Source organism: Diabrotica virgifera, chromosome 1 (assembly GCF_917563875.1).
Source record: "Diabrotica virgifera virgifera chromosome 1, PGI_DIABVI_V3a".
NCBI lineage: Eukaryota > Metazoa > Arthropoda > Insecta > Coleoptera > Chrysomelidae > Diabrotica > Diabrotica virgifera.
Window position 1 is genome coordinate 132,187,568 of NC_065443.1, and position 17,627 is coordinate 132,205,194.

A 17,627-nucleotide genomic window follows, 5' to 3' on the forward strand; every position below is an offset into this window, starting at 1 on the left:
ACTTTATAGGAACTTTTAATAGATATATTATGGACGGATTCAGTGACGTACAAAAAACTTTTTTAGGGGGTCTCGCTAAGGAAATATAAACCATACTTATGTTTTTTTAAATGGGACACCCTGCATATTTTGACATTTTTCGTTTACCTTTTTAATTCTCTTTCATCTGATATGACATATCATATATCTATTTTCAGTTGTTGGAGCTACCGTGCAAATAAATTGTTTATAGTTGACGTCAGGTTAAAGGCACTTAAAAATAAAACACTCGGTAACGTATTTTAACATTTTAATATTAGGGTACCAATCCTTGACAGTTTTATTAAATTTATTTATTATAAATAAAATCAGTACCTACCTAACTTGAAAATAAAGTAAATACTTAACTGCTTATTATTGGTTCAAACTGAATTTTTATTTTTAAATTGTTGATTCCATATTTTATAAATAAAATTATCACGAAATAGAATACATTGTATTTTATTACCTTTTTCGTTTCCATTTATAATTTTTTTACCCAATATATTATTATTGCCTTGTATACTTTCTATCTAAAATGACATATTGTTACAACTTATAAGAATGTTCATTTCATCAAGTAGGCTTTGGTAATGTTGGCATGGAAAATAAAACAAAACATGTGTCATCTGTGTTATTTGTCAGAATTAATATTGCCACCTAAAGTACTGTCAACAAAAACATGAATTTTGAAAATTATGTTAAATACGATATGCATTTAGCATATATTGAATGTCAAAAGAATGTTATTTCTGCACCTGAATTATATTTTCAACAATATCCAGAAAGAAGGCAACCAGACAAGAGAATTTTTAAAAGTCAAATTTATTACAGTATGGATGTTTCGTAAAACCACGGCGTCAGTATGAAAAAAATAATGAAGCGAGAGTTTTAAATACGTTGGGTAACTAACCTGACGTTAACTACATATAAACAATTTATTTGAACGGTAGCTCCAACAACTGAAAATAGATATATGATATGTCATATCAGATTAAAGAGAACTAAAAAGGTAAACGAAAAATGTCAAAATATACAGGGTGTCCCATTTAAAAAAAACATAAGTATGATTTACATTTCCTTAGCAAGCCCCCTAAAAAAAGTTTTTTGTACGCCACTAAATCCATCCATAATATATCTATCAAAAATTCCTATAAAGTTTTTAAAAATTTTTCTTAATAAAAAAGATCTGTAACCCTGTCGTTTTCGATATTTTTCAATAATTGTCCAGTATCTCGATAATGTGAGGAGCTATTGATGGTTTGATTGGGCAATCGTTACTTTAACGAAAAAAGAAGTCATGACATCTTAACTACTTTTCTCTCCTCTAGTTTTCGGTATACACTGCAAAACATACCAATTTGGGACACCCTGTACACTCTGTTCCAACGAAAATTTGACCCCCCCCCCCCCCCGGAAACTCAGAAAGTAAGAATTTCTTAAAAATTAAAAAAAAACACTTCAATTTGTATTTGGAGGGGGACGAATTTTCATGCAAAATTCACGCCCTCACATGTAACCCCCTACTGTCCCGCATCAACCGCTAGTTTTTTTAATATAGCAAGTGTGGTGGAGTAGCACATCATTTGAAAGGTATTTTTTTCTCTACACGACACTGTATTTTTTTAAATGTACGGAATAACTTTGAAGATAATTTTGGATTTAACTAATTTATTGGTATAATTTATCAGTAAAATAGGAGGTGATTTCAATGCACATGTGGGCCAAGCCAAGGCAGGATACGAAGCAATACATGGGGGATTAGGCTTTGGAACTACAAATGAAGCTGAAGATGATTTGCTTGAATTAACAACAGCACTACATATGGCGATTGTTAACACATTCTTTAAAAAGAGAGAAACTCAACTTATTTGTTACAAAAGTGGACAACATCAATCCCAAATAGACTACTTCATGATAAGGAAAGAACACATACGTGAATGCAAGGACTGCAAGGTAATAGTTAGTGAGACAGTAAGCTAACAACATAAGCTGCTTGTTCTGGACATCGAAGTAAAAAGTGAAACTAAACCAAAATATCGGAGAGGACCACAAAAAATCAAGTGGTGGATGCTAAAAGATGAGAAAGGTCTATTCAGGGAAAGAATAGTAGAGAAAATATGTTGGAACATGAAAGGAAACCCTACTACAATTTGGAGAAAAATGGCCAGTAGTATTAGAGAAACTATTGAAATACCGGGGAAAACGCCAGTAAAAAAGTTTGAGGATAAAGAGACTTGGTGGTGGTCAAACGAAGTTCAAGGAAAAATAAAAGGGAAGGGAAAATTATATAAAAAGTGGCAAGAAACCAGATCCAACACAGAGTTTCAAAACTATATGGTCGCGAAAGTAGCAGTAGCAAAAGCTAAAGTAGAAGCGTATTCAAACCTATACGATCAACTTGATACCAGGGAAGGCGAAACGAAGATATATAAAATAGCCAAACAGAGAGCAAAGAAAGCAAAAGATTTTAATCAGATTAGATGTATCCGAGATGAAAATAAAAAAATACTAGTTCACGAAAAGGATGTCAAAAAGAGATGGAGAAAGTACTTTGACAGCTTATTAAATGAAGAATTTGACAGACAGCCTGTAGAGTCAACGGAGACAGTAGCAGCAGTGGTCACCAAAATAACAATCGAGGAAGTGGCTCAAGCGTTTCAAAAAATTAAGAAAGGAAAAGCGGTAGGACCAGATGACATTCCTGGGGAAGTATGGAAAGCATTGGGAGAGACAGGAACAAGGTGGCTAGCAGGTTTATTTAATATAATTATGGAAGTTGGACAAATGCCAGATGAATGGAGAAGCAGTATACTAGTACCTCTCTACAAAAACAAGGGAGATATACAGCAGTGTACAAACTACAGGGCTATAAAACTGCTTAGCCACACCATGAAAATATGGGAGAGAGTAATTGATAGACGGATACGTGAAGAGACCGACATATCCGAGAATCAATTTGGCTTTATGCAGGGCAGATCAACAACAGACGCAATTTTCGTTATAAGGCAGTTGATGGAAAAATACAGGAGTAAAGAAACAAACGCTCATATGGTATTCATTGATCTTGAGAAAGCATATGATAAAGTTCCTCGAGAGATTCTGTGGTGGGCACTCAATAAGAAAGGAGTCCCTGGTGCATATGTAAAGATTGTGAGGGATATGTATGAGGGAGTAACGACTAGTGTTAGGACAGGTGTGGGAGAGACTGATAAATTTCATGTGAAAGTAGGATTGCACCAAGGCTCGGTGCTTAGTCCGTATTTATTCTCATTAGTTTTGGACCAGATAACAGCGAAACTACAGGGTAACATTCCATGGTGCTTAATGTATGCTGATGATGTCGTGGTAGTAGGAAATAGTGAAAGAGACTTAGAACAAAAACTGGAACAGTGGACACGAGCTCTGGAGGAAAAAGGTTTAAAACTTAGTAGGACAAAGACAGAGTATTTGGAATGTCCATTTAAAGATGGAGTTATTACAAATAAAATGGTATCTTTGGATGGTGAACTGATTGTAAAAAGCGATAGTTTTAAACTACCTGGGATCGGTATTACAGAGTAATGGAGAAATAGATGGAGATGCATGCGGTAGAATTAGGGCTGGAATGCTGGATGGATGAAGTGGAAGGAAGCGAGTGGTGTGTTGTGTGACAGAAAAGTTCCAATGAAGCTGAAAGGAAAATTCTATAAAACAGCCATAAGACCGGCTATGATGTACGGAACTGAATGTTGGGCAGTGAAAAAGAAAGAGGAACAACGAAAGAGATGAGAATGCTTAGATGGATGAGTGGAGTGACAAGAAAGGATAAAATTAAAAATGAGTATATTAGGGGAAGTCTAGGTGAGGCACCAATTGATGCCAAAATGAGAGAGCATAGGTTGAGATGGTTTGGTCATGTTCAACGTCGAGACGTTAATCATCCAATACGAAGAGTAGCTGAATTGCAGATTCCTGGAAGGAGTAGGAGAGGAAGACCAAAAAAGACGTGGGGGGAGACGATTAGGCAGGACATGTTGGTAAATTGGATTAATATTGATATGACCCAGGATAGAAATGTGTGGAGAAATGCAATTAGGGAAGCCGACCCCGCATAGGGATAAGGCAAAGAGAATGATGATGATTGGTATAATTGATCAGTAATAACAAAAAACATAAAATTTCATCAAATTAATCAATTAAATGTTCGAAATGACCTCCTTTGACCTCCATACAATAATACAGTCTATTTTTAAAGACTCTTCGTACATTTGCAAATCAATTCGGTGTCAATAATCGTCATAATCGGCATTCTGCCACAATTCCTTTGTCGTAACTCTGCAGTATATGCAGGCGAAGTGACGTATATTTTTGATTTTAGGTATCCAAAAAAAAAATCCAAAGGCGGAAAACCCGGTGATCCGGCCGGCCACTAGATTTTGAATCTACGTTTTCCAGGGCGTTGGATTGGCAGAAGGGATCGAATAGAGTGGTCGGCCCGATCACCGGATCTTCCGCCTTTGGATTTTTTTGGGATACGGATACCTAAAATCAAAAATATACGCCATTCCACCTGCAGATCTTGCAGAGTTGCGACAAAGAATTGTGACAGAATACCGATTACCACCGGATTGATTTGCAAATGTAGGAAGAGTCTTTGAAAATACACTGTATTATTATATGGAGGTCATTTCGAACATTTAATTGGTTTTGTTCTGAAGCTATTTCCTTGTGGCATTTTTATAATGAACTATTTTAAATGGGAAATAAGCCACAATTTTACCAAAAAAAAAATTAATTTATTAACGTTTCGACGCCCAAGTCGGGTGTCGTTGTCAAAATACAATATATATAGTGGTTTGAAGTTTCAGCAAATTTCACAACTATAACATAGTACGGTCGAAAATATTTGTACAAAATATATATATATATATATATATATATATATATATATATATATATATATATATATATATATATATATATATATATAACAAGGAGAGGTTAGCGCGAGTTAATAGATATCGGCATGGCTCGCAATAAGTATGAAAAACAAAATATGCACAAGATGGAATGCAACCATAGACACGTGTTTCTGACTTATTAGTCGTCATCAGTATGATATAGCTAAACAGGAGCAATGCAACCAATTTGTGGCTGTAATGTTAGAAGACCCTCAGGATTCGAGAGCAACAACTAACAAATCCACGGAGGAAGCTACAGCTACCTGAGGCAAGGAATGCCAAACGTTTAGAACGTTTTAAACAATCAAACAAGGAGAGGTTAGCGCGAGTTAATAGATATCGGCATGGCTCGCAATAAGTATGAAAAACAAAATATGCACAAGATGGAATGCAACCATAGACACGTGTTTCTGACTTATTAGTCGTCATCAGTATGATATAGCTAAACAGGAGCAATGCAACCAATTTGTGGCTGTAATGTTAGAAGACCCTCAGGATTCGAGAGCAACAACTAACAAATCCACGGAGGAAGCTACAGCTACCTGAGGCAAGGAATGCCAAACGTTTAGAACGTTTTAAACAATCAAACAAGGAGAGGTTAGCGCGAGTTAATAGATATCGGCATGGCTCGCAATAAGTATGAAAAACAAAATATGCACAAGATGGAATGCAACCATAGACACGTGTTTCTGACTTATTAGTCGTCATCAGTATGATATAGCTAAACAGGAGCAATGCAACCAATTTGTGGCTGTAATGTTAGAAGACCCTCAGGATTCGAGAGCAACAACTAACAAATCCACGGAGGAAGCTACAGCTACCTGAGGCAAGGAATGCCAAACGTTTAGAACGTTTTAAACAATCAAACAAGGAGAGGTTAGCGCGAGTTAATAGATATCGGCATGGCTCGCTATATCATACTGATGACGACTAATAAGTCAGAAACACGTGTCTATGGTTGCATTCCATCTTGTGCATATTTTGTTTTTTATACTTATTGCGAGCCATGCCGATATCTATTAACTCGCGCTAACCTCTCCTTGTTTGATTGTTTAAAACGTTCTAAACGTTTGGCATTCCTTGCCTCAGGTAGCTGTAGCTTCCTCCGTGGATTTGTTAGTTGTTGCTCTCGAATCCTGAGGGTCTTCTAACATTACAGCCACAAATTGGTTGCATTGCTCCTGTTTAGCTATATCATACTGATGACGACCAATAAGTCAGAAACACGTGTCTATGGTTGCATTCCATCTTGTGCATATTTTGTTTTTCATACTTATTGCGAGCCATGCCGATATCTATTAACTCGCGCTAACCTCTCCTTGTTTGATTGTTTAAAACGTTCTAAACGTTTGGCATTCCTTGCCTCAGGTAGCTGTAGCTTCCTCCGTGGATTTGTTAGTTGTTGCTCTCGAATCCTGAGGGTCTTCTAACATTACAGCCACAAATTGGTTGCATTGCTCCTGTTTAGCTATATCATACTGATGACGACTAATAAGTCAGAAACACGTGTCTATGGTTGCATTCCATCTTGTGCATATTTTGTTTTTCATACTTATTGCGAGCCATGCCGATATCTATTAACTCGCGCTAACCTCTCCTTGTTTGATTGTTTAAAACGTTCTAAACGTTTGGCATTCCTTGCCTCAGGTAGCTGTAGCTTCCTCCGTGGATTTGTTAGTTGTTGCTCTCGAATCCTGAGGGTCTTCTAACATTACAGCCACAAATTGGTTGCATTGCTCCTGTTTAGCTATATCATACTGATGACGACTAATAAGTCAGAAACACGTGTCTATGGTTGCATTCCATCTTGTGCATATTTTGTTTTTCATACTTATTGCGAGCCATGCCGATATCTATTAACTCGCGCTAACCTCTCCTTGTTTGATTGTTTAAAACGTTCTAAACGTTTGGCATTCCTTGCCTCAGGTAGCTGTAGCTTCCTCCGTGGATTTGTTAGTTGTTGCTCTCGAATCCTGAGGGTCTTCTAACATTACAGCCACAAATTGGTTGCATTGCTCCTGTTTAGCTATATCATACTGATGACGACTAATAAGTCAGAAACACGTGTCTATGGTTGCATTCCATCTTGTGCATATTTTGTTTTTCATACTTATTGCGAGCCATGCCGATATCTATTAACTCGCGCTAACCTCTCCTTGTTTGATTGTTTAAAACGTTCTAAACGTTTGGCATTCCTTGCCTCAGGTAGCTGTAGCTTCCTCCGTGGATTTGTTAGTTGTTGCTCTCGAATCCTGAGGGTCTTCTAACATTACAGCCACAAATTGGTTGCATTGCTCCTGTTTAGCTATATCATACTGATGACGACTAATAAGTCAGAAACACGTGTCTATGGTGCATTCCATCTTGTGCATATTTTGTTATATATATATATATATATATATATATATATATATATATATATATATATATATATATATATATATATATATATATATATTGATGCACGTTAAGTTGTGACTTCCGGTATACAGAAGAGGCTGTCCGACTTCCACCTTTTCTACTAGGAATTATTTTTTAAAAATTGTGTATTTGGTAAAAGGGGGGCTTATAAAATGGGTCTACCTATTGAGGGGAAAGGATTTACCTCCTATTTTGAGCGTAATGTGTGATCTTTTGAAACTTTTACTGTGAATACAGTTGTCTGTGTTTTAAAGTTGTCTATTTAAATTAAAATATTGATATTCTTTTGATTATACAGGTTTACAAAAAAATACATTTCGGACTATTTGACGAAACCATATGACTAGGGGGGTTTTTGGGGTCGCTGGTTACGAATCCGGGGTTCGCTAACCTCTATCACGTCAGGTAAAGGATATTTCAAGGACAAATCAAGATAAATCGACAGTCGCTCTGAAAAAGTATATTAGGAGGGTTTTGGGGTCGCTTATAACGAATCCCGGATCCGCTGACCTCTATCACGTGTAGCTGAAGGTCATTTCGAGGTCAAATCAAGATAAATCAACACAATCGCTGTGAAAAAGTATATTAGGGTGTTTTTGGGGTCCCTGATCACAAAACTGGGGCCCGTTGAGCTCAACCACGTCAGGTAAAGGCCATTTCAAGGTCAAATCAATTTTGTTAACTCCTCCTGATTTGAACTTGAAATGACCTTTACATGACGTAGTAGAGCTCAACGGACCGCAGTTTTCATGATCAGCGACCCCAAAACTCCCTATACTTTCAGAGCAATTGTGTCAATTTATGTTGATTTGACCTTAAAATGACGTTGAACTAGACGAGATAGAGGTCAGCGGACTCCGGATTAATCTTCAGCGACCCCAAGAACCCCCTAATATACTTTTTCAGAGCGACTGTCGATTTATCTTGATTTGACCTTGAAATGACCTTTACCTGACGCGATAGAGGTGAGCAGACCCCGGATTTGTGATCAGCCACTCCAAAAACCCCCTTGTCATATGGTTTCGTCAAATTGTCCGAAATTTAGTTTTTTTTGTAAACCTGTGTTATTTATGATAATATGATTGATATTTATTTTAACAAAAATACTAATATATTATTATTGCTGTAAAATGGATTTATTGGAATTAATTAAAAAAGTGTTAATAGTAAGTCATTTATTTATGAAAATTATATCAAAAATGTTAATAAATAAATTTGAACTTATAGAAAATTTTAATATTTTAGATTTTATTACAGGCACCGTCCTTTTAATTTTTGATGTACCAATAATAATATGTAATAAAAAATTAAATGGCTAAACCCTCCAGGTGGGGATTACCCGCTAAAAAGCTATCTAGATCCATCTTTTTCGAGCAGATTTTTCCCAATCTGCTACTCGATACTATTGACTATGCTTCTCCATTTCTTTCTATCCTCTTTTGTTTTTCTACTAGTCTCTAATTCCTGCCCTATATAAATCTTCCTTTAATTCCTGTAACCATTTATTCTAGTTCCTCCGCGTCTCCTTCTAACTCCGGGTCTCCATTGTAAAATTGAGTTTATAGTTGTTGCGCTACCTGCTCTCCATATATGCCCCAACAATCCAACTCTGTGCCCAAATCTGAAAATCTGGAATAATATCTACCCGGGTCGAAACATTTTTTTTTTAATATATGAAAATAGTTATTTATGAAACGGAGTGAGTGCTATACATCGCGTAAGTTCGCAAAAAGTACTTCACGCACAATTTCATACAATATTTTATCTACGATAAACAAATAAAAATACTGTAACTCTTCGTCACTGGAATTCATTTCTATTCTACAATTCTTAGAACTGTGACATATAAAAATTCTAATTTCTTTCAAACCACAAAACTGTCAAATTTTTTTTTTGTAATTTATTGCTCATTATGTCATCACCTCTCTTGTGCTCTGCACAAGAGATCTAAGGTTAGAGCTAAGAATAAGGTTGGCTAGGTGCTACGTTTTCTCGACTCTGTTTTACGGAATGGAAGCTTGGACCTTGAATGCGGCATCAATGGAAAAACTGGAATCATTCGAGATGTGGGTATATAGAAGAATTCTAAAAATATCATGGACAGAACACGTCACAAACAAAGAGGTTCTGAGAAAGGTGAATAAAGAACTGGAAGTCTTAAATACAATTAAAACCAGAAAATTGGAATATCTCGGACATATTACACGTGGAGAGAGATACAACTTGCTCCAACTCATTATGCAGGGAAAGATTCAAGGAAAAAGAAGCATAGGGAGACGCAGAATATCGTGGTTGCGCAACCTGAGAGAATGGTACGGATGTACATCAAACGAACTTTTCAGAGCAGCCGTCTCCAAGGTCCGAATAGCTATGATGATTGCCGACCTCCTTCGCGGAGATGGCACTTGAAGAAAAAGAAGATGTCATCACCATGAAACGCGAAAGTTAAGAAAGAATATTTAATTATACGAAAGTGTGTCAAAAACAGTGAGAAAAAGTAAATCCCATTTAAAATACATTGTTACTTCATGCTTACTTTAAAGCACTGCTATCTATAATGACAGTTTTCACAAACTAAAAATTTATATATTATAATATGACATAGAGTAGATAAAAGTCATTTATTAATTATTAATTGATTATAGTCAGAAGAAAATTAGATCATGCACCCCTTGTTTTTTATAATTGTTAACATACTAAATTACATATCCAATAATTATTGTTATCCATTAAATAGATCGATGCAGATCGGCCTTATATCGGATCCTCTTCTATTAGTCCGTTCGCTGACGGTAAAATATTGCAAAACCCATAAATTTTAAAAAACCACTTAAGATTGACATGAAATTTGGCATACACATAGGTAACATATCAAAGAAGAAAACTGATTTTGTGCCGATGTTTTCTTTTGCCAAGCAGACATTCCGTTAACATTTTTAGTCACAACATAATATCAATGTTAAAGTATTATTAGAGCAACGCGTTATGGTGTCACATTTCTTTTAATGACCGACACACAAAATATTTTAATGACGGATCCCACACTAGAACCAGATTTTTATTACCTACTGCTGATAAGGTAAAGAGTTATCAAATATCATTCGTTGTCATCTCTGTGTTAATTTGAAATAATAAAATATAAATATTGTAGTTTTGTATTCTAAAATATTTGGAAAAAATATCTATGTATTTTTTTTTTCATTTAGGTACACATCATTTTAAGGGATTGTCCGGAAGAGTACAGGCTCAGTATATCGGCAAATGAATTTTGTTTTAAATACCGTCCGTATAGAGGAGGTGCTCGTTGGGGATAGGCGCAAAATTTTAGTCCAGTGCTAATTAAATGCATTAATTTTTTTCGAATTCTGAGAAAACTAATAAGTATTTTTGAAAAATTTAATCGCAGAATGGAAGCTTACATTATTACCGAGGGCAGAAAGTCCCTGAAAACTTATATAATGTTTATTTTAATAACTTATATACCTAATATATGTTTATTTTAATAAAGATAATGGGATGAAAAAACAAGAGAAAAGTTAGTGTGATTTTTAATTTCGAATATTTCATTCAAAAGAAACTTTTTTTTATTCTAAGGGACTTTCGGTCCCCTGTAATAATGTTATCTTTCATTCTGGGTGTATGTTTTAAAAAATATTTATTAGTTTTCTCAGGATTCGAAAAAAATAAATGTATTTAAATAGCATTGGACAGAGATTTTGCGCCTACCCCCTTAAGAGAGAGTTTACTGTATTTTATATTATTACTAGAATTTATTACTTTAAACTTTTTATCGCTCTTGATTCATTTTATCGTGTATTTAATTCCATTCAATTGTAATTGTACATTCAATTTTTTTGTAATTTTTACACGTTTTATTACTTTCGAAATAACAATAACTATAAAATCAATTTTTCAGCCTACTTGGGTCAAAAAAATACACAATTTTCGGAAATTTCGTTAAATGAGAACATTTACCTACATTTCTTGTATTTAAGCTTTTAATAAGATTTTTAAAAATAATTTAGATTATTTAATAGATACATTCACCGGCACGAAAAACGGGCACCCCAAAAAATGGGTCATTTTTGATGGCTCGTATCTCCTAAACCTATTCTCCGATTTAAGTATTTCTTTAATATGTTATAGCCTTATTCTTTAACTATATCGCTGTAATAATATTGTTTCTAGACAGGTAAATTATCATTGTATACTGGGCGTACCAATCAAACTGGTTTTTTTTTTTTCAATTTTCACAACACTCTGTGGAATATTCTAGCCTTTATACAATATTGAAATTAAAACCCAACTATAGCCCCAGGTTTTCTTAATGTTCTGTTTGTTATTCATTCGCTTATGTTGGATAATAAAAAAGTTAGGGACTTTAACAATTAAACATGTTCTTTATCAATACATGGTGTTTCTAAATAAGTGCGACAAACTTTAAGGGGTAATTCTGCATGAAAAAATAATGATCGTTTACTTGATAAAGCTATGTCCGCAAATGCTTGCAAATATAAAATTATTTTGCCAAACGATCATTATTTTTTCATGCAGAAATTACCCCTTAAAATTTGTCGCACTTATATTTAGAAACACCTGTATCGATAAAGAACATGGCTAGTTGTTAAAGTCCTTAACTTTTTTATTATCCAACGTAAGCGAATGAATAAAAAAACAGAATGTTAATAAAACCTGGAGCTATAGTTAGGCTTTAATTTAAATATTTTATAAAGGCTAGAATATTCCACAGGGTGTTGTGAAAATTGAGAAAAAAACCCAGTTTGATTGGTACACCCGGTATACAATGAAAATTTACCTGTCTATCAACAATGTTATCATAGCTATATTGTTAAATAATAAGGCTATAACATATTAAAAACATTACTTAAATCGGACCAAAGGTTTGGGAGATACGAGACATCAAAAATTACCCATTTTTTTAGGGTGCCCGTTTTTCGTGCCGGTGAGTGTAGATTAAATTAGAAGTTCATTGTAAAAAAGGAAGTAAACAAAAACACGAGAAAAATGAATTTATATAAGTAAATAGGTAAGTAAATATTATAGATTGAAATAAGTACAGAAAATATATAATTATAGAGATATATAATCACTTATTGTACCTTCATTTAAGGCTAACTTTAAAAGTAAAGCAGATCTGCTATTATTCATGTTTAAAAACAAAAGGCACACAAAACACTAAGTACGATTAGGACCGCGAATCTACAACAGATAAATGTCTGGAAACCGTTACACAGGGTTGCCAAAAAACGGAAGTCACACCGAGCGGTGTGGTATACGGAAGACGCTACGCGTTGTGTACATAACCTGTATAGTAGCACGGGAGCGACACTAGCGCTGGTGATATACCGTCGAACTAAAATCTGATCTTATGAGTATGTTAGATACGATATGACTTCCAGCGAAATTTTTAATATAAGCCTTCTGATCCCATCTAGTAGCCAAATTCGTAAAAATATAGGCAAAACGTTGTGACTTCCGAAATCGGAAGTCATAACGGTATATATGAAGTAACAACGTATTACGAGAATCTACTTTGGAAGTCACATGGATACATGTATCAATATATATATATATATATATATATATATATATATATATATATATATAAAAAAGTACTGAGATAACAGCTGGGAAAACCCTGGTACTGAGGAAGCAATGAAAGACTGGTGCTTCAAAGTGAGTGCCTTTTATTATATATATATATATATATATATATATATATATATATATATATATATATATATATATTAATTAAACGAAAAGATCCGCTACGGAAAAGATTTCTTCTGTATACCAGAGAAATCTTTTCGTTTAATTAATATAGATGTCGTACCAAGTGTACTGAAGTCTGGTTATTTTATTATTACCAGAAAGGCCAAAAGCATTTTCTTACACCTCGACCATCCACCTAGATGTTCCTGACGAGAGCTTGACATGAGCTCGAAACACGTCGTGTAGAATATCGGTGGTGGTCGAAGTGAAATAAAATGCAATTGCCGTTTCCTTTCATATATATATATATATATATATATATATATATATATATATATATATATATATATATATACAGTCGAACCCGCTTATTAGAGTACCGGTTATAGGAATATCCTGGTTTATGGAATATAAATTCGAGGTCCAGAAACGCTTCCATTTACTCCTTAATAAATTTATCCGTTTATTGGCATACGTATTCATAAGACAATACCGTTTAGTAGAATAATATTTCAGGTCAACGAATAAATTTTTACCTATAATTTTGAAATTCCTAAAAATTTAAATTTTTAGCCAAGATTGACTGTAATACAATTTTTAAGAAACAGTTCGCCCATCCTAATACCCTGTAAAATTATAAAACGTTTTCGGGGTGGCCAAACCATTGTAAATTTTTCTAATTTTTAAAATTCAGAGCAACAAAAGTGACTAGTATTTTATGTAACAAGAAAACAAGCTACAATTACCGATTATTTTTCAAGACTAAATAAGTAATTTTCTTATTAAGTATATTATGTATTTTAATACGAAAATATTTACATAATCTATATATTGCATACATTTCATATTAATTACTGTATGCATCAACATAATATAATAATGTAATTTGGTTTTTTAATAAATACGTTACGCCATTGTATTATTGACATAAAAAGACCTAAAACCATATACATGTACATATTAACATAGTATGTACTATTATTACGTATATTCGCTACACTTATTACGGCCAGCCACCAATGATCGGTTATTAGAATATCCCGGTTATAAGAATATTTTTGCTTGGCACGAAGGCTATTCCAATAAGCGGGTTCGACTGTATATCCAATCCTGTTACTCCGTGAAGGAACATAGGGCATCCACGAAGCTTCTCCATTCTCCTCTATTTCTGGCCATGGTTGCTATTTCTCCCCAGGTTTTCTTCATACTTTTGTGGTCTTCTTCAACGGTACTCCTCCATGTTTTGGTCGGGCGTCCTCTGCTTCTTCGTCCTACTGCATTCCATTTGAGTGCCTGTTTTGTTATGTCTGCATTTTCTTTCCTCAGTGTGTGTCCCAGCCAGTTCCATCTTTTCCTCTTTATTGTTGTTCTGATGGGTTCTTGTTTGGTTTTTTTCCATTGTGCTACATTTGTTATGATATTGGGCCAGTATACCTTTAGAATTTTACGTAGACATCTATTTACAAAAACTTGGATTTTATTTACATTTCCGTCAGTTATTGCCCATGTTTCACTCCCATAAAGTAGCACAGTTTTCACGTTACTATTAAATAGCCTTATTTTAGTATTTTGGCTGATCTGTGTTGATCTCCATATATTTGCGAGGTTTCCAAAGGCTTGTTGTGCTGTTCGTATTCTTTGTTTAATATCTGATTGAGCTCCACCTTTTGCACTGATTATACTGCCTAGGTAGCAAAATTCTTGAACCAGTTTTATTTCTTGTTGGTTGATGTATAGTTTGTCACAGTTAGTTACTCCTATTCTCATCTCTACTGTCTTGTTCGTGTTGATTTTAAGACCCACTTCTGCCGATTTCACCTCTAGCTTCCTTAACATGCTCTTCATATCATCTATTGTGTTCGCTATGAAACAGATATCATCTGCATATTCCATATCTGCTAGTTTCTTGTTCTGAAGGTAGTTCCAAGGGATCCCATTTTTTCTTTCAATTGTTTTTTCCAGTATATGATTAAGACATATATTGAAGAGCAAAGGTGACAGTATGCAACCTTGTTTTAAATCTACTTCAATTGGTATTTTATCTGTCATTTGCCCTTTATGCAATACCTGACATGTTGTTTGCTGATACATCATTTTGATTATTCCAATGATCTTTGGAGGTAATCTATTTAGTCTTAAGATTTTCCACAGGGCTGTATGTTTTATGCTGGGAAATAAGCCATAATTTTACCAAAAAAAAATGAATTTATTAACGTTTCGACGCCCAAGTCGGGTGTCGTTGTCAAAATACAAAATAATACTAAATAAACAAAAATGTTGTTGCTTAGTAAAAAATTCTTCTAATAATTTATTTAATCTGACTCATTTATATCGGCAATTCAGGCATGTATTATACATTTTAAAGTAGAAGACTTTAAAATGATATTGCCAATATTGATGAGTTGCGTTCCTGGGACGACTTTACTAAAAGATAGTTCATTCCATTACATGAAATCAACCCCAACTCAATAATATCCGCCACAAAAAATCATAGCATGTGATCTGTCTTTAAAAAGACAACAAATGCAACGATGGCAGTAAAATTCTCGCGCTAGAGATTCCATAGTAAATCACGAGGGAAAACCAGGAAAAAAAACCTCGTGATACTATCAACGACATATATATACAACCACACCCGACTTGGGCGTCGAAACGTTAATAAATTCATTTTTTTGGTAAAATTGTGGCTTATTTCCCATTTAAAATAGTTCATTTAATTGGTTAATTTGATGAAATTTTATGTTTTTTGTTATTACTGATGTTCAACCAATAAATTAGCTAATTCCAAAATTATTTTAAAAATTATTCCGTAAATTAAAAAAAAATTCAGTGTCGTGTAGAGAGAAAAAAATTACCTTTATAATAAGGGGCACTCGACCACACTTGTTATTTAAAAAAACTGAGGGTTGCGCGGGGCAGTACGGGATTACATTTGAGGGCATGAATTTTGCATGAAAATTCGTCCCCCTCCCAATACAAATTGAACACACTGTATGTATATTATACAGTATGGTGCAAATGTTTTGGAATAAATTCGGTATTTCGTAAGCTGGCGACTACAAGGAAAAATCTTGAAACAGGTCGATTTTTATTTTAAAATTATGAGTTTTTGGCACATATACCATACTAGTGACGTCATCCATCGGTGTGTGATGACGTAATATATTATTTTTTTAATGAGCATAGGGGTCGAGTGCTAGCTTATTTGAAAGGTTATTCAATTTTCTGTTCAGCAATACAAACATTAACACAATTAATTTTAAATTAAAATTTTTTTTTAAATTAAATTAATTCACATAAAAAGAAGAATATGTGTAATTTATTTAATTCAAAATAAACTTTATTGCTACCAGAGAACAGAAACATGTTTATTTTACAAATAAACATTACTTTTCATTTAAATTTAATGTTCAAGCTAACACCTGCCTCTTGGCAGTTTGAACATTTAATTTAAGCGAAAAGCAATGTTTATTTGTGAAATAAATACTTTTTTCTGTTCTCTGACAGCAGTAAAATATATTTGGAATTAAATAAATTACATACATACGTTCTTCTGTTTTGTGCCGATGAATGTAATTACAAAAAAGTTTTTTTTCGGACATCCTGTAAAAATAATTATGTTAATGTTTACATTACAATACCGGATGTCCACTTATATTTTCCACCATTTTAACTGCCTATAACTTCTAAACGGCTCAAGATAGAAATATGCGGTTTTCGCTGAAATGTTTTATTTTAGTAAAAGTTTTGTCTGAATGGATTGAATTTATTATATCGCTTTCAAATACGAAAAGAAAAATGGCGGATTTTTGAAAAAACGTTGTTGACTTTTTTTAATGGAACACCCAGTATATTTTTTGTAAATTGAAAGAAAGGACATTCACCTATCCAGATATATAAAGTTTTTCAAAATCGGTTGTCAATTCACTGAGTAATTAATTTTTAAAATGAGAGGTGCAACGTGGATTTCACATACCTAAATAGCATAACTAAGCAAATTGATATTATGTTATGTGATTTCCACATTGCATCTCTCATTTTAAAAATTAATTGCTCAGTCATTTGACAACCGATTTTAAAAATTTTTATATTGTTGGATGGTAAATGACCGTTTTTTCAAGTTTTTAGGTAAATGACCATTTTTTATATCGCTTTTAAATGAAAAATGGCGGGTTTTTGAAAAAAAAACGTTGTTGACTTTTTTATTGAAACGCCCAGTATATTTTTTTGTAGTTTGAAAAAACGGTCATTTACCTATCCAGCGATATAAATTTTTTTAAAATCGGTTGTCAAATGACTGAGCAAATAATTTTTAAAATGAGAGATACAATGTGGAAATCACATAACATAATATCATTTTGCTTAGTTATGTTATTTAGGTATGTGATATCCACGTTGCACCGCTCATTTTAAAAATTAATTACTCAATGATTTATCCACCGATTTTGAAAAACTTTATATGGCTGGATAGGTGAATGACCTTTCTTTCAATTTACAAAAAAACATACTGGG

At 33.8% G+C, this 17,627-nt stretch overlaps 1 protein-coding gene across 2 annotated transcripts in view; it reads right to left on the reverse strand.

The window, feature by feature from the left end:
- LOC114327024 (zinc finger protein 845) overlaps positions 1 to 17,627 on the reverse strand; it is an 88,061-nt gene that overhangs the window by 14,326 nt on the left and 56,108 nt on the right. The window lies entirely within an intron of this gene.